Here is a 19,372-nt window from a genome sequence, read left to right as displayed (position 1 = left end):
ACAACATTATCAATAAAGTTTGGATTATTTTCTAATTGTTCCCAAACAAAATAACAAAAATCTACGAGGGAAGTCAGCATCTCGTAGTTCTTGTACTAACTGCATGCGATAGGGATGAAATTTATTAGTTTTTAAAATTCTAGAAAGAGAAGATTGGCTTATTGCCACTTCTCTTCTAATTACTCTTTGCCCAATATGCCGATTTTGTTCAACAGTCTCCAACACCAGAATTTCCTTCTCTAAACTAGTCGCAGTTCGTATACTTCTACGCTTACTTGTAAACCAATTGTGCCACAAACACATTTCCAGTCGTTTAAAAATTTTATGCGTAGGATGTTCGTTCTCTCTCGTTCTGGATATTGCCGCGCGTATGAATCGGCGGCTAATCTAGCATTTTTACCAGATGCATCCATCATAAGTTAATAATAAATAATAATAAATAAGTTTTTCCATTATGAATATCTCCGCATTTATGAAACTTTGAGACGTCGGTTGCGTTGACGTTTCATTTGACGCTTTGAAATATTTATTTGTCAAATGGACGACACATTCTTTGATTCTCGATATTTTGAAAATTTAATTTTGAATCAAGGAATAAGTGCATAATGTATTATGAGTTGTCTGCCATGAGGAGTCAGGTGGGTCATTTAAGCTGAATCACCCTGTATTAGCAAAATTTTTCCGAATTGATGTCGCGTCCTTAATTAAACAACTTGTTTCAAATAAAAACACGGACAGAAAAAGAAGATGCAAATCAAGTTAGGAAGTATGATGAGGTTTCATTAAAAAGTTAAATACGGCAACCTTTAAGTTCTCGTTAGCACCATCAAAAACGAGTTTAAACAAACACGAACTAGATTACATTCGTAATTAATTCGAGAGCCAGACTCAGAAAAAATGTGCGCTAAACACCAAATATGACACGAGAGTGCCACTTATTAAATGGAAAAAGCGCATCAGCATAATTTATTTTATTACCGAAAAACACGTGTTGGAACGACGACACTTGATGCATTCCGTTGGTTTTTGTGCCGGCGCGACTGCCTTTTTTCAACCAGACAACACACAATTTTAGCCTACCACATAAATTAATAATTTCGATGAATTTAACCAATTATACCCCTGACAAAATACAAATAATTTATTTCTTGTCTCACTTTATCTAATACTTCTCGGTCAAAAGATCAGTTGTTGATTTTCCGTAGATATAGTGCACTTCACTCGATCACCACTCTCGGAATGTTGAAACAAGTTGTTTCATACTTTTTGCGGGCATGTTGCTGCAACTTTGATTATTTTGAATGAATAAATCGGCGGCAAGTGATTTTTGACTAGGCAAATCTGTTTTGTATTCACTTTAATCCCCTTTCGCCGTGAGCAGTAATAAATCGCAGATTGGCATCAGAAATGCCGAATGCAATTTTACAAGTGAAACGTGATCAGTCGTTGTGAACTTCGATTGAAACGTGATTAAGAGGTGTCCATTGAGACGTCTGACATTAAGTAGATGTTTTCACAATGTTTGTGAATGCATTATCGATAAAATTTCTGGTCGGATAGTAAAAAGCGGGTATCATTTATCAGGTTATGATCACAAGGATCATCCCAAGAATGTCGCTTGATTGGTTCGTTATTGAGGAGAAGAACGCATAAATTGAAACGAAAAGAAAGTAAATCATGTCAAATTACACGACAATGCATCCGCGGTGCATACACAGACAGTATAATTACAAAGGAAATCAAATGTAAATTGCAGATTCCGTAATTAAGGATGTATGATACAAGAGTGCTTACATTTCTGCCTTAGACGGCTGAACCAAGTGAAATAATTCCCCAGGGCACCGTTTCCCCGTAAGCAGGGACCAAGCAATTCATACATTCATACAGTTGGGATAATTTAGAACATGAATGCATAATTTAATTGGGATTTGTGCGGTTAATTTAATCAGTTCGGATCCACAAAACTCGTTACCAATAAAATATGCAATCTGTATACTGTCTTCGCGTGATTCCATAAATTTTATACAATAGGGATTTATTGTATAAATGTGAATAAAACGACTAACAACTTCTTCACTTATGTGTAATCGCCAGAATTGTTTGCTGTTTCCCACCATTACGAAACCTTCGAATATTCTCCAGAAAACTGATTAGAATTCGGGTTGAGTTTTGGGCCGACTTTCATTCTGCCACCGACGAATTGCAAGTCTGATTGCTTTATTCACTTTAAATTTAACGTGGCACAACAAATTATTGCCAGATTTTGTCAAATCATTATTAAATTTTTCTGGCCACCAAAAACCATTTTAAGCTCCATAACTAGAGCCAATCTATTTGACGAAAAGCTCGCTATTTATCTCTGTAATTTTTTACGAAGTCAATAAAAAACTTCTCTAATGCCGGCAAAATACTTCTTAAGATCAGACATTTTGCTACGCTAAACTTGTTTGAATACCGCATTCTACCCTAGTCGCCATTTGATATATCGCAAAAACTCGCCCTCCTTGCAGGCCTATTCTCCAACGTTTAAAATAGCAGAGGAAATATTTTGCTTTGATTTTTGTAAACCGTTATTACCTACACATTTCTCGTCAAGTTAACTAAATATGCTCATAAATTGTCTATATATAAATTAGGATAATGTAGTGATGATAAATGTTTTTTTTTTACTTTTTGGTATTAGGATAATGTAGTGATGATATATGTTTTTTTTTTTACTTTTTGGTATTATCTTAGTTAGTTGATTAAATTACAGTTGATTGCCTAATAAATTTGAAAGTGCGTCGTTGATCTGATCTAATCCTTTAGTGGTGCACCTCGGAGAAGTAATGTGAGCGGTTTTATTGAGTAACGAAGCCATTTAATGTGTGTGAGTTGTAAGTTTCATTGATGGTAACAAAAACGGTCTAAATTAAAACGATCCATATATCGCAAAGGTGGCAAAAAGCCCGAGTAATTTAAGCCAGTAAAGTCATTAGACGGTAAATGTCGTGGGCAGTCCCTCGTTATCGGCTGAAAGTTCAGCAGAGCTGCTTTATCCTCCTAAAACGTGGCCCTTTTGATGGCCAGATAAGCGTATCAAGTCGTGTGGCTATTTCTTGCATCGCAAATTTAGAAATCTCTGCTCTAAACTTTGAACTCGTTTAATATTTGTGCGGCCGCTGTAAAAATCCAGTTGTACTTTCAATAAGAGCGGAAATCAGGCAATTGCCAGTCCTCACTCCAGCTACAGTCTCGCAGCGATTATGCAGTTCTTTTCCGATGGGAAGAGTATCGATATCCATTTTTGGCGCAGATATAGAAAGTTGATGTGATTTCCGGAAATTTTAAATATTTGCTTCCGGGACAGAGGCGGATTTTTTACTCGTCGGAATTATATTTCCGCAATAAAAGTTTATTCGAAAATTAAATATTTGCAGCGACTCGGTGGAAGACATTCGCAAACTTTTATCCCGCCGAAAAAGACGATTTTAATTACATTCATTTCCATTTAATATAGAACAAAGTTAAATCTGAGTACTAAACCGTGTTTCGTTTATTCCAGCAATGTATGCAAGATGAGCTTCCAAGCGCCATTACGAAAATACTCGATAAGGTCCGGTGACAGGCCAAATTAAAACCAAGATGCCATAATTGCAATATGGAAACAAGAGATGTTTGCCACCATGGCATATTGTCGAAGCCATCTGCCGCGCCTCTAATGGATAAGCCAATCAGGGCTACTGCAGGCAAACATGTATGCGAGCTTCTGAATATTCATGATGTGATATAATAAGTATAATCCACGTCGAAAGTTTGCTCTAGGTAAAAACGTGATGCTATATTTGCTAAAGTTCTACTCGCAAAAACAATGGGTAGCTTTAATGAAGAGTTTCCGAACGCTGCTATGCATTGACGGCATCAAAAACTTAGTTACAAAGCAATCGAAAAATATACAAAACCAGCAAATTTTAATATTTTCAACCTTCTACCTACATTAGTTCTTGACAAAGTCAAAAAATTTAAATAAAAAATTCCAATTTTTTTGAATATCAGTCAAGTTGAATATTCGCATTGATCCCAGGTCGACTCATGTAACCTATTTGGTAAGTGGCGTACGATAAACCAACAACCAGTTGCTAATATTAATTCTGCTAAAACTTTTTTTAAAATAAAAAAAGTAAATTTTACATCTTTAAACTAGATACAAAATGATATTATTAAATAAATATTAAATTGTCAAATATCAAAAAAAAAAAATTCTCACATTAACTGTTTTTTCCTTAAAAAGGTAAAATATTGTTAAACGCAAATTTTATATTTCTTACTATTAAACAGATCAATAATGATACAAAATACACTAACAAATTATACCTATTTGGTGTATTTATTCAAATTTTTTTACCGTTATTGTCAATCTAAGCTTGCCAAATCAATGAATCCCTAGGTCCAATTCCCTTCCACCTTAGATCGTCGGGGTAAATAAGAGCTTTCCACGTTCAAAAAAGAGTGAAGAGATGTAGAACGAAACTGAGGAAATTTGTGTTTGTTAGTAGTCGACACGGGGCGCTATGAAATATCGTCGCACCCTTGGTTACTCGCTAACTCAATACGAACGGGTCTCGCTCGCACCACGCATCCAGAATAAATTACTGTCCTGACTTGTAAATACCGGAAAACTGAAAAACACAGCTCATGTACGACCGACCCAATTCATGATATTTGGCGTTGTTTGCGGCTTGACCCCATGTAATTTAGCGAATTTTTTATTTCACTAAGTGCGTTCCGATGGCACAGAATAAAAAAGCTCACCCTGAAAACGCGGAACTTTTGTTAGTTGTAAGTAAGATTTTTTTCAGAAAAAAATCTCAACTGTTTGACTTTAATAAAAGATTACAATTATAAAGGGTGTTTATTGTTGGCGGTGATATGAGTGTGTTGTGGACGGACCATAATTTTTTACACGCCCGACGAAGTATCAACGCTTCGTTCACAATCAAACTTTCACGAATAGCTTTGATGCTAAATTATAAAAAACACCAATATCACTCTACGAAGCTTTACTATTACCAGGCAAGGGTTTGCAGAAGAAAATAATGTACTGACTTCCACGCCCAAAACAACGAAAAATTCCGACGGACCAGAATGCAGATCTAACTCCATTCACTCCTAGTCCAGACTCCGGAATGCAGTTGTAAATTATTGTGAAATTATTATGGCTTCGAGTAACACAATGACCTCCGTATGAGTAAAAAAATGATTTGCTATCCCAGACATGTCTTGCGTTTTTCAGTGAAACTGTCCATTTTCCAAATACCTAGTCAAAAAGCCATACGTGCCTGGCCTGTCAAAACGGCCCAACTCAAATATTTATAGTACACAAAATTCAACGAGTAAGTAGCTGACAGGAAATCTAAAATTTATAGCTGAGCTGCGAATGGTTTTTATTTTATTTCTTCACGAAAAGATTCAACCAACGTGATTATTTACAACATAATCTGCGAAAGTTTCTAGTCAATGTTAGAACTCTGTTTAATCAAATCAAGTCACAACTAAGACGTTTCAATTTGAATTTGTTAAAAACTTGGCCATTTTCACAATCTGGCCCGCTTTAAAATGCGATCATGCTCACTAAAAGTGAGCAAACTTTATCTTACACAAGAATGCACTTATTCTGCTAACTTCTTTAATTAACTCGCTGTTGACACATAAATGGAAATTACAGCATTCTGAAAAATAATAGGAGAGGAAAAGCTTATCTCTAACGCTGCTCAAAATGCAAGCATCCACTTAAATGTTTTCAAATCGATTTTCAGGTATTTAGAAATCATCCAAAAAGACGATTCTGCTTACGAGTTTCATATGAAAATTTTCTGCACAAGTTGAGCTCTTAATGTAAGAACAATGTAGCAAATTCATCCTAAATAAAGATGAAGTTTGCCTTTTGTTACACATTTTTTAATTTTCATATAAAACTTTTTATCTTGTTTATTCAATTTGCAAATAAAAAATATTTGCATGGCGCAAAAATTTACAGGCTCGTCTTGTTTCAACAAAACAAAGCATGTTTTAAAATTTATCACGAAGTTTAAGGCCATAAAAATATAATTTACGACGTCAGTTTTTACAATGTTCCAGAAACCCCGTAAATAATAATTTTTTATTCATCATTTACCTGTGCTGTATGCATTATATTTCCGCCTTTCACAAAAAATTCAAATGATTTCATGATTGAGGTAATTGTCTCGTTGACCAATTACGGTGTCGTGTTATAAAAATACCGTTTCTTCCGTATTTTTTTGGCATTTAAATAAATTAAATTTCTGGAGATCAATACGTGTATTATGAACTCGACGTTTTGTTTATTTTTCGGTGTCCAATCTCTTCCTACAAACAAAACAAAAAACGTTTTCCATATCGTTTACTATAAAATGTGCAAATTTCGCTTTGATGGCAGACCGGAAGGCTGCTACCTGGACCAGTTTTTGCGATGTCGTAAAGCAAAGGTCCTCAAATAAAAATCAGCCATCATTTACGGGTCAGGTTATTTAAATGGGAGACCGCTGAACCGACTCACTGTTTCGAATCTCCTCTACATGCTAATCCTGGAAAACTCTAGGACAATGGTTTTATTTGCGATATATCCTGCGCACCGGCAGAGAATTAGAGCCGGCTATTATCCCTGAAAATCCGGATTAAATCCTCTAAATCATTTAGTAAAAATTACTCACAAAAAACCAACAGAATTGAACCCCGGATTTGGTTTAGTGTCCTGTTTTAAAAACTTGAATCGGCATTCAAGCAACTTACTCACATAAAACGACAATAAAAAACACAAATATCTAAATGTTACACGGATGTTTATTTTTCAATTAAAAATTCCATTTTTAAATTTTATATGTACTCTCACACAGAGAACTAATGGGAAAACTGCAAAGTGCAGCATTAATTAACTAATATGATGTCCACTTCAAACAGCCTCATGCAAAGAGGAAATTTAACGCAACTTGCACTGAAATATTTCTTCAATTACCTAATTAAAATATGTTTTAAACATATGTACATATTTTTGTCTTTACGTTCGGTAATGCTTCTGAAAAGTTAATCAATAAGCGTCCTTTGAAATTAATGTCGAAACCAAGAAATAACTGCAACACAAATTACGTTAAAGAGTCAATAAAATCATAAGCCGGTGCTCTTCAAACACAGGCTTCAGAACCATTCTATAACTTTTGTAGAAGACCAACTTGAAAGTAATGACCACTTTGCATTTACAGCGCTGTAAATCTTTCAATTTGTTATTACTTTCGAGGCCATTATCAGCAGTGAATGTATCGACAATAGTTTTAACAGATCCCAAACACCAATAAAAAGTTTGAATATTACCGGAGCAAAAAAGTTGGTAAACAATTTAACATAAAACTTTACTTTTTGTTTTCGTCTTTCTTTCGTATAACAAGCAGTTTATTTCAAAATAATTGTCAAAGACAGAATTTCACTTGAAATTAAACATTTTATTTCAAAGAATAAAAGTTGCAGCAATTACATTACATTATTTTATTTATACAGAACTAACATACAAAGACGACGGGCGACGAAAATGAAAATGTTCTTGGTATCTCCTAGTAATGAAAAAAAAAAAATGTGTGAATATCGCTGGCAAGGTAGAGAAGCTACAGACGAATGTAATTAACATTTAACTGTTGGCTCCAATGGAAATAGAAAGCGAGTAAGCGAGCGATGGAGCGAATGAGTAAGTGAACTTTGCTTTTGGTGTATAAAAGGGTCAAAATTCATCAAGTCGAATATTGAAAATGACCTCTTTTATTCTAAATCCGGCTAGAATTGCATTCACCCTTTTACTCGTCGTGATGGGATAACGAGACGATCGCTTAAAATCTGAATCGGTTATTTAATATCCTTTGAATTCACGAGTCAGTGGAATTGAGCGCGGCCCCTACCTCTACTTTTAAATTGTATCGAACGAAAAAGACAATTAACAAATAGATAAAACGTTTAGTAAAATCGTTGAATAGGAAGTGAGCCTTTCGATCAGAATTTAAATAAATTGAGATAATTGATTTAATTGGCGTACGGTCGTTGTTACTTTATCTTTGACTTTTTCTTTATCTCTGGCAAAATCGATCCGGTGGTTTGACTTTTGTCGTGCAGACTAATTTCCGGTTACGAGACAGTCGTAATTTACCTTGTCCTGTTTCATTTATCTCCCGGCCTTTGTCTCGTTCCATTTTCGTTTTTCAGTTCGAGAGTGTTTATTGCCGCATTTAAAAACGACGAGTTTCGGTTTAATTCGGTGGTAAAATGTACGAAATATGCAAATTCATTCAATTATGTTCGGAATTGTCGAGCTCAGGTGGGCGATTCATCGGCGTTCTGTTCAACACGGGGTGTTAAACTCGACAAGGCCATACAAAAATCAAAATGTTGGCTAAGGCGAAGAGGTCGAATACGAACATAAATAAAGCCGTGCGTGCCGGTATGCAGTCGAAACTGTTTGGATTTTTCAAAGTTATAGACCGGAAGATTAGCAGCTGCTGCAACACAAACAAAATGGCGCAACTAAATAAAGAACTAAATCCTTAAATCGATCAGTCTCTTTACAATTAGAGAAGATTCAATTCTCTTTGTACAACACTTCCGTACTTTACTTTTTCTGCACGAATACAACAGGACAAAGATTCACTCTACGTGTACTTGCACAGAAAACAACTCTAAACTCTAACATTACAAATGGTAGTAGCTCTAGTCCTAAAATTTGATGTCTTGTAAGACGTGTCGTCCTAATAAACAACGATTAATTTTGATTGACTAGACTGTGACAATTTATTTACTAATGGTAAACAAAGTTAAATGTCTTAATCCAAAATCTGATCTAAATTTAATCCTGACTAAACTCTGACAAGAACCAATTTTATTTGTAATGTTCTATTATTCAATTTAGCTCTATTGATCCATCAATCAAATATTCATTCATGATTTGTTTCTTGAAATTGAAAATAGTTGCAATAACCGTTTGTGGCTTTTCTATAAGTACAGTATAACAACCCAATTATTCTTCATTGAGAAATATAATTAATTAAGTAGGTATCTTCAATATTGTGTGTTTGGTGAAATTTGAAGCAATACAAGGCCGTGGGGTAAATTTCCGTAATCGTTTTCGACAAGATGAGAGTGAACTCTTTTTGACACCCTTCATTTAATTTAGCAAATCTTGTTGGCAACTTCATCAATTTTTTTCACGAGTAAAATACTAATACTGATCGCCCGATAAAAACTTTCGTAACAATATGCCGAGCTTCTTAATCGAAATGTTGCCACATTAAAAATTGACGCAAGTCGTTTTTTTACCACAGTTATTTTTTCCTAACCTCAATTAAAACTTTATGATTAGATAAACTCGAAGGACGGCTAAATGAACAACATGTTCGTGCACCTATGTTACAAGCAATTTGAATAAATTTCAATATAAATCATGGGACTAAATGCTGAAAAGGTGTAGAAACAGGATTAAAAAGGGTCATTGTTAGTTAAGATAAAATCTCAAAACAAAAAGTTTAATTTATTCGGGCTGTATATTGTCCTTACTCTTTGGAGGGATTAAATTACTGAAGGAAAGGTTTAACGGCACTGTTTATCTCAGTCTGGATGATATTGCTGAAATTAGTTTAGGGACATTTTGACTGCATTATTTTGATAAATAAAGCTTTGGCAATAAAACAAAAAATAGCTCCCAAGAATGTTTCTTTTATTTTCACAAATGTGAAAAAATGCACAAATTACTTGCTTATTTCTTTATATGTATATTAATAATTTATTGATAAATTTGAAAATAACACTAAAATTTAGTAACGCCTTAAGTCTGGACTTTAAGCTTTGAATTTTGACATGTTCTTTGCCCTAAATATCTGTTTATTAACAATGAAAATCATTGTTCCGTTTCCTCCTTTAGAAAACTGGTTTGTCGCTCAATGTATCTAAGTGAAAATTAAAAAATTAACAAACTTTTGGTTGATTTATCGAAACATCAGGTCTGTGGCCTTTGTTTTCTAGTGTTTACGAATAAGATTAATTTAATTTTAATTTAGTCTCTTTGAATTTCTAGACGTCTCATTGTTAATTTAGATCGAAGTGTATGTTTACATCGTTCGAAATCCGAGAGTTAGCAGCCACTAATTGGGGTTTATGGGCTATGTGGTTTGATGTTTTGCTGTCAGCAAACGTTTGTCTTTATTCCTTGTAAGTCGAATTAAGAATTCTGTGGAATTATTCTTAACGCGATTACATATGCTAATATCAGAGATTCACTCAGCATAGCGCACGTTAATTCTTAAATAAACATAAACTGTGGAGACAATTTAAATGAGAATTAGGTTAGCCGCGGAGGCGAATCATAAAACATGAGCGAGTTTATCTAATTAATTAAAGTGCAGAATTAAAACTCACCGACAAGCGGTATTAGTGCTTGGAGAGTTTAGAACGCAGGGATAAAAATACTATAGGACGATTAACTTGTGGTCGGCTTAGTTGATGGAATCTTGTAAGAGCTTGTTTGATAAAAGGAAGACAATCCGTTCTTGATTACCTGTGGTGGGTTTGAATAGGACAAAATAAACCTTTTTAATTGTGGCCAGGGAACACAATAGGAGAAAAATTGCATCTAATTTTGTCTTGTTTTTTGATAAATCGTCGGTGATTTGTATCAACAAGAACGATTTTTTAACATGTCTTTTACTGATTCAATTCAAAAATCAGGTTAAGTTTCAAGTTGGGAAAGTTTCCTGAAATTTCTGGCTTTAAACGGCCGAATTAATAAAATCCTAAATTCGCTAAATCTCCAAAATTTCGTAAGTGCTCAATTAGACTAATTATAATTACCACACGACTATTACTCTAATTGCAAACGCCATTCAAGCCGAAAGCACAAAGTTTGACATTCTTAACACGGCGACAGCTTGCTCAAACATTAACATTTCATTAAGAATATTGTTAGGCTTGTTTATTAACAATTAAGCAATTGCTTGACACGACCCGTTTCCAACTTTAAAAACTTGTACCTGTCGCGATAATTATTCGATTTTTCAACTAATTAAAATACCGACCATGCTCCAGACTGCCATTCATCATAAAAAGTGTCACATTTTATCAATTTACAAGTAACAACGTGAATCAGAGAAAATTCATATTTGGTATTCTGCAATCGTCAATATTCCATTAATGTCTCGGAAAAAATCAAATCGATATTTCTATTCACAGCATGTTAAAAAATACTAATTAGTGTTTGGGTAATTTAATAGAAGCACCTGGGCTATCAACATTTTCCACTACATAAGCTTTCCAAGATTAATTAAACTAAGCTCACTAAGCAGGATACCTATAATGTAGCCATAAACACCAAAACTGGAGTTAGTAAGGCTCTACAAAATATCTCAAATTGCTTAATTTTCCCGCTTTAAAAATAGCACTTAAATCGGGTTGCAATGCCGGTCAAGTGCAAAGTCAGAACTGACAATTCTAGTAAAACGAAAGCTTTGTAATCGGATAGCAAAACCTTCTGTTGATCGCATTGTGCCTTTTTCCGCTCTTTTCTTTTTCGTAGATAAAATAAAACTTAACCTTTAGTAATGCGACGCTGCCCTCGATTAGTCTATTTAGAAAACTGTTTTTGAAGTCGTACAATCATTAATTAAAGAAACAGTATTATTTCTGTAGTGTTTGAAACTAATTAATTGACGCTAACGATAAAGTATGATGATATAATAAGGGGACTTTTAATGTCTGGACTGGCTGTATGGCAGTAAGAAACAAGTCAGACAAGATTGGAGGCATGATCGTACTTGTAATGAGGGACAAGCAACTTGAAATAAGGTAGGTAGTAAAAAGTGTTTGGATTTCAGGTAGAACGAGATAATTTCACAAAAAAAAAAACGCAAATTGCTTGAGAATTAAGTAAGGTGTATTTAAAATAATACGTTTGATTTGAAAAAACACCTATTTTTCTCCCTAAGCACGAATTGAAATAAAAAAAAAATGAAACATATGCTACTTCCAATCGCTTTTCTGGGTTTCATATTGTTTGCTCATGAACAAGTTTAAGAGAATTTTGTAATTGATTTTAATCGTATATTTTGTAATTTGCCTCCATTTTGATTCTCTAATAGACATATTAAAGAACGCGACGTCATGTGCAATGTCTTAATAGTCAAAAGACGATTGAACCAAATTTTGACTTTTAAAATCCAATTCCTAAAATCAAATCAAATAAAAATTTTTGTTTAAATACAGCATTAAGAGCGCAAATTACAAAAAACAGTATAAAAAACCCGTTCCATAAAACCTTGAAGCATTCATTTTTTAAACTTGGATTCGTGCTTCAAGATTGGTCTTATGAAACTTGATTTTTAATATACTATTAAAGAATGTAGGTACAAAACGCGAACAACATCTAAGACTTCATAACAAAAAAATATGTTATTCAAAATTTTGGTTTAAAATAATCAAATTAAAAAAAAGTTTGATGAAAGAAACATAAATCACAAATTTAGTAAAACATCGGATGAGATGAAATTTAGTGATTGATACCCTTATACATATAAACGCAGGTTAAACTACCTGAACTTGTGCTTGTTAATATGTTCCTCACCCCCTTATTGATTTTCGATCATTACCCTTGTTAATGTTTGGCCCAATTCTATTCAATCATTATCGAGAATTTTCCCCTGTTTCTGTCTCCTGAAATGCAACAAAATCTACAACCGTAAAGGTGTAATAACGTTTATAAATAATGTATCGCAGTTTCGTGTTCAACAATCTCTCTCTCCATCACTGCACAAACTTCAAGGAAATAATCCGATAGCATCACCACACCAGTGCGCCAAACAAAATAATATTTACGCCGCCTCGAGGCTAATCAGTAATCACTAATCAGATGCTTTCGCCATGCGAGAGGTTGCGTGCAGTAGGTTTTGCGGTGCAAAAAGACAAGTCGCGTGGCTCAATGGGTTTTGTACCTGCCCATGATCCGACCGCAGCGCAGGACTATCCGGTCCGATTCCTCACCGGTTACGGTTTGCGTGACTACTGAATTAAACACGACTCCGGGATTAAAGATCCCTCATTTAAAATTCCGGACGGACGTGCTTCGCGACTTCGACTCTTTGATGTTGCCAACTGATCGCCCGAATTTCAAAAAGGAAGGAAATTAGGTTATGAAATGTGCAACAAATGCGGAATATCTTGATACGTCACGTGTCTCTCTCTGGAATATCGAGAAACGTTCCGGACTGGAGCTGAATCACCTACCAAATAAATTAAATCAAAAACGACCAAAAATCAGACGGCAGTAATAATAATTTCAGAGTTACAGCTTCTCGTGTAATTAAGCAATTAATTTTCAAAAGATTGTGATAGCGGTTAGAGTCCGGCTGATGTCATTAAAGACTTAATTACTTAATTAGTATTTTATTTAAAAAAATAAAATTTATTTGAAGCCTTGAAAGAAGTAATCATTTTATCCAAGCCATTAACAAATTTGATAGTCACGTTAAAAGATTTTTTTATTAAGAGTCTTAAATGAGTTTAGACTGTACTTGTAAAGAGGTATAAATTATGAAAAAGCTTTCGTGACATTTTATTTAAGCTACGTTGCTTGTAGCTACTTTTTTGTTTGCTTTAACGGCCACTAAATAGAGTACAACATGCAATGATAGAATTTTAACTACTGACCTGTTGAAAACAATTTGAGATTGTTCAAAGCTGATTTTGTAATAGTAAAGTTAAAGCAAGCGCTGCTTGAGTGGACAACGCACTCTCAAAGCTCCAAGAAGCAATTATGGTTTGACCAAACTCTTCGCTGATTCAGTTAGTTATAACTATAAGTCATTATAAGAAAGTTTGGCAATAACGTTAGAGTGCTTCAGTTCAAAGAAATTTTGATTAAAAATAAATGATTTTTTTCCAATTTGCATATTCTGATTTGACTATGAATTAGATTATTAATTTATATACAGAGTAAAAAATGGTCAAAAGTCCTGCTGGGCTTGTTCATGCGGTCATAAATCTCACTCAGTGGCGACGGAAAACCCAGTGGTGCACTGCCGAAATTTTTACGATGTAAATTTAAATTTTGATGACACAAGCCCAAATAAAATTTCTAAACGAATGGGAAAATAGGCCGATTTTTACCAAAATCGATGTCCCTAATTTAGGTCGTTTGTATTTTTTGACGGGAAAGGAATTTCTAGCAATTTATCAGTTTCCCAAAGCCCTTTGTAACCTTCGGCTGCAATGACTTGAATAGATTAATTTGCATTATTTCGAGGTAATTTATAGCTGATTCATTGTCTGTCTGGTAACCCGAAAAAATGAGGTGTTGTGGCTTTAATTTTACTTGATGTATGGTTTATTTTATATTTATAAAAGGGACTTTATATTCATAGCAGGGCAGCTTCATTTATATGCAATTATCTCTTGATTTACATAAACGTACGTCGTAAATTATGTCTGTCGGTAGTAATCGTGATTGAAATAAATCCTCTTTATTTTAATAAAATCCAGATTCGCGACCATGTTTTTGCCAATTTCGGTAAAAAATTTGACGCTTAAAGTATTATCAATAATATTACATAAATCAGTGTTGAAAACAGCACAAGCTCATCAATTGAGAGCAACAATGCTTTATTTATTCCACATACCGACGTTTTATAATCAATCTTCTTGAAATTTTATTAGTCCCTTAAACTCTTTCGGCACAATCTCGTGTGTTAAGGAAGGATTTTATTTCAAGAGTCGAACGACACTTTAGTTGGAATAGTTAATGTGAACGCACTTGAGAAGTCTTTTACGGCAGTACTTGACATTGCCTGTGGTTATTTTCTCACTGTACATGAATATAAGAAAACATTAAGAGCCTCTCGTTTCTTTACGACGCACAAGGGCATTGTCGACTTTGCCTTATAGCAGGAATTCTTTTTTATTGCCCTCAAAGTTAGTCCCACGGCTTCAATGTGTCGGCAATTTACACACTTTAAGATCAACAACCAACCCAAACGTCTAAATAATTTAGTTCATGAATAAATTATTTGAAAAATAAATGTGTGCTTAATTTTAGTGCTAAAATATGTAGTAATAACTTTTATTAAAGATTAACTTTTGTCTAAAACATAAATTACTTACAACAAATTTTAAATGAAATTTTTGCCGGAGAACGGAACGTTTAATTATTTATTAATTGTAAATTTTCTTTCTCTCTTGTGCCAGAGAGAAGTTTTCTGAGAAAATCTGGGAAGAACAATAAGAGTCAGTGTCTTACTTATTATTACTGTCACTGTAAAAATCGTCACAAATAATTTTTTATTAAAATCTTACTCTCATAATAAATGTCATATTTTTTCGTAGCACATTATCGCATCTTTCCATTACTTTTTCATCCTCCTGTTCGATCAAAGTCGCCACATATCTCGGACAAAGTCAAACCATTCGGAAGTTATCGAAGAAAAATGAAACAACCCCCATCTCCAAATTTTTTCCAAGTAACATTTTTAAGAGTTATAGCGACATGGCGTCTTTTGTACCATAAATTTTTTATAACCACTGAGTTAAAAACGATCCTTTTCACACTCCAGAAACTGTAATGACCTTCTTAATTAATCCTTTTATTGCAGTGGTAAACATCCAAGTGTAACAGTTATTTAATGGATGACAGATTTCAGCTCTGTAATCATTTATCAATTAAATTTGATCTAGAACTGTGAAACCTTTTTATTAGCACAAAAAAACTATGTGGAAAAGATAACATTACCGTCGAGTTTATTTCATGATGTATAAAGTCATAACGTAACTCGGTTGCGGTTGCTAAAACTTTAAACGAGACGGAATTAATAAAAACAGTAACATTCTTGTCGAAACTTTGTACATTTTGAAAGGCTTTAAGGGCCAATTTCAGTGTGGGCTAATTTTCTTTTTTAGATATAATCGCATACAACCTGGCCATAAACAACATAGATGTGGAAATGAGGGACTTTTATGCGTTTGCTCGACTTTTCAGTTAAATCTTTTTTCATTTAAATTCGCTTGAATCAAGTTGTTCCGCATGTAATAAATTCGGCGTTTCGATAATAGCGTCTGAATAAACTTTGAGTTTAGACACCTTTTCAAATAAGCAACACAACATGCATTTATCTCAAGTCAACACCATCACACGTATTGGCATTCGAGGAAATGGAATTTACATCTGGTGGAGGAATCGAAGTTGCATTTGCGGAAACAAGCAGAAATTATGTTGATGCAAGTTCGAGACGGAGTTTTTCGGCGTTAATAAACGCCCGGTTATAAATCCCGATACCTTGGAGCAAATGCAACTGGAAATAAACAACTCCTTTAGGGAAATACAAGAACGAATATCTATCTAAGGACGTTACAATCTAGCCAATATACATGTCATTGTGTAATTGCAGCAGTTTCTCGCTTAGTGTTCTCTTGGGTCTTGTTACAGCGACTTTACCACCAATCATCCGAGATTTCGGAACTAATAGTTTCCATCTTCTCCCTTCAATTATTCCCCAAAAGCGAATGCGTGACATCGAACGGTATTTATCTTCGATGTTAATATACACAAACCACTTTAGGTATTAGATGCGGCAATTTGCGCCCCGGTATTGACTCGGATGCTCTTTTTTGCTAATTACCTGTTGATTTCTACCTCTCCTTCTATAAACAATAACTAAGCAAGTTTTAACTACTACCAATTCACTAATTTCACAAAAATACAAATGGTTAAATAAAAAACAAAAAAAGTGGAGTAGTGATTTATTTGGAATAACATTCGTGTGCCATACCTACAAAACGTTATCCAGCACCCTTTTAATTGCTATTTAAAATTCTTTTTTTTTAAACGTAATTTTATTTTTTTTATATACTGAATATTAATGATTGCATTTAGTGTCCAGTGGTTAAAGAAGATTATCTTCTATTATTATCTGCTGTTTATATTCTTTATATTATATTCGGAAGGAATTATAAAAATTACCCAAAGCCATAAATTCATTATTTTTAAAGATATTATAATACTTCTCTGATTAAGATTGAATAGATTTTTGTTATCAGTCGTTTGCTTGACTTAAATAAAATGAGTAAAAATGTTATATTCTTTCCACAGCCTATTTTATTTTATTTAATTTTCAAATTGCCTAAACGCAGTTAAGTGATAAATAATAATAATAGGTTGTTGCTTGTTAAAAGACAGTTTAATAAGGAATCTAAAAATAATAGAATATACAGAGTACTTATTCCATTTAAAAAACTGAAATTGATGTCACTTCTGGTAAAACAAAAAGCGCAGGATTAACTGAGCATCTATTCTAAAAAATTGATGATAATAAGCTGTGTAACTTTGTTCTAAAAAAACGTGTGTTTATTAAAAAAAAATCAATAGTGCTTTGATAAATATTGCTTTCTTTGATTAATTCTTTTATCTATTTGTCAAAATGACACATAATGACATGGTAAGTGATGCTCCTCCATCCACCCTTCAAGCCACAGCCACCTTAAGTTGAAAATTTTAAATGGCACGACCCTACTTGCGATACATCGTTGGAAAGCCCATAACAAGCGCTTTTCAAAAATGTTATACAACAGCCTATTTGGCAAAGCCATTTTTCCAATTATTCAAAAACGAATACGTTAAATTTTCATTTTTTTTATTATATTCAAGAGTGGGTGGAGGTGTGTCACTTATCATGTCATTTTAACCCCCCTAGGAACACGAAAAGGGTTTTGAGTGAAAATTAAATTTCGAAAAATTTTATTCTTGTTAAATTATCACATTTTAATAGTACTTTATCACTCATCAATTAGTTTTTTCAAAAAATAAATAGTTTAAGCAAAAAATGTTTGGTTCCATACTTTTTATTCACCTGGTATATGACTGACCCTGTATTAGATACGACGATAGTTATAGATTTTTGTAAGTTATACGATACTTTATTCACTTCAATCGCCATAGTTATTATTCAATCGCCAGTTATATATTTTTTCTTATTACTAATTCATATTGAATAAATTTCGTAAAGCTGATGCAAAGTTGCTACGTCAACAAAACGCACTCTTTAAATGCCGCTTCCATTTGCGTGGTGTTTATCCAGAGTCGCTTTTTCACAAATTTAAAAGCATATGTTTGTTTAAACCTGTAATCGGGTAACCGAAGTAAATCCGCCTTCACCTACAAAATAGATTGAAAGTTTCCGTCGGCGTAACAATATTTTTACTTCTTTTCATCCACCCGGATGGTGCAGATATTACATTTGAGAGACAACGTCTTGATCGTCGTGAGAGCTTTGTTTCTTCGCCAATATTTGCTCTTTCGAAAATTATACTGTCTTTATAGAAACGTCTGCAATTCTCATATGATCTTTTCAATGGGGTCACAGGTAATTTACTGCACACACGAAATAAATCATACATAAACAAAGCAACGAGTGCTGGGTGGCGATAGGTATAGTTGGAAATCTCAAAAAGAGTAAACGAGCTTAAAAAAATCCCCAACTCGCAAATCCCATGCTGGGCCTATATTTTATCGAAGAAAATTGCTGACGACAAAAATTATTTCCTGAGTGCTTTATTGCCCTACAAACCGATAAATCAAGATTTTAAAATGGATAATTACAGGTCCAGTTAATTTATCGCACATTAATATCATTGTTCCACGCAAATTTATACAACCAAAATGATATAGGAGAGGTGAAGACAACAACCTTTTGTAACCCAGAAGACAATGTAACCGATGCTTACACGGCCGATAGTGAATGTCGACAATCCTTTGTTTTATCCTGAATGTGTGTCTATTGAGCTAAATAAACTGATATTGTGTTGTTGAAAGTAGAACTAACGCTATCCACAGAGACAAAAAAATATAAAAAGTTTGAATACAATTTGTAATTTTTTTTCTATAGATTCGATGTATTTAAGTAGTTCGATTTTAAAATAAAAGACTCGTTAATTAAAATTGTAATTTATTAAATCAGGTACAATTTATTTTGCAGTCGTGCTTTTGTGTAATTAAATAACAATGGAAAATAATAAAAAAGTTATTGTGAGCTATGTAATTGAGAGAGGATTGTGAGCATGCTATATAATTTATATCCGATTTAGCAAATCATTAGTCCATTGTCGATTTTTGGGTGGATTGTAGGAAAATCCGCATAATAAAGGAATAAAATTATGGTCAGAAAAACAATAAATAGGTAGTGTGTAGAAATTCAGTAACGTGAGTAAAAATTTCCATAACGGCAAACATTCCTTGGTCAAACCACGCTTTAAACCAGATGTAAACAACGACAATTTATCGAATAACGACAGGCTTAGTGCACCTGCAGTTCAC

At 33.7% G+C, this 19,372-nt stretch overlaps 1 protein-coding gene across 3 annotated transcripts in view; it reads right to left on the bottom strand.

Moving 5' to 3' along the window:
• Positions 1 to 19,372, bottom strand: part of LOC123010971 (hemicentin-2-like) — a 148,966-nt gene that overhangs the window by 37,943 nt on the left and 91,651 nt on the right. The window lies entirely within an intron of this gene.

Source organism: Tribolium madens, unplaced genomic scaffold (genome assembly GCF_015345945.1).
Source record: "Tribolium madens isolate multiple individuals breed KSU strain unplaced genomic scaffold, Tmad_KSU_1.1 Scaffold_91;HRSCAF=231;Tcas5.2_LG7, whole genome shotgun sequence".
Lineage (NCBI taxonomy): Eukaryota > Metazoa > Arthropoda > Insecta > Coleoptera > Tenebrionidae > Tribolium > Tribolium madens.
Note: the sequence above shows the minus strand (reverse complement) of the source record. Positions and strands in the feature narration are given on the sequence as shown.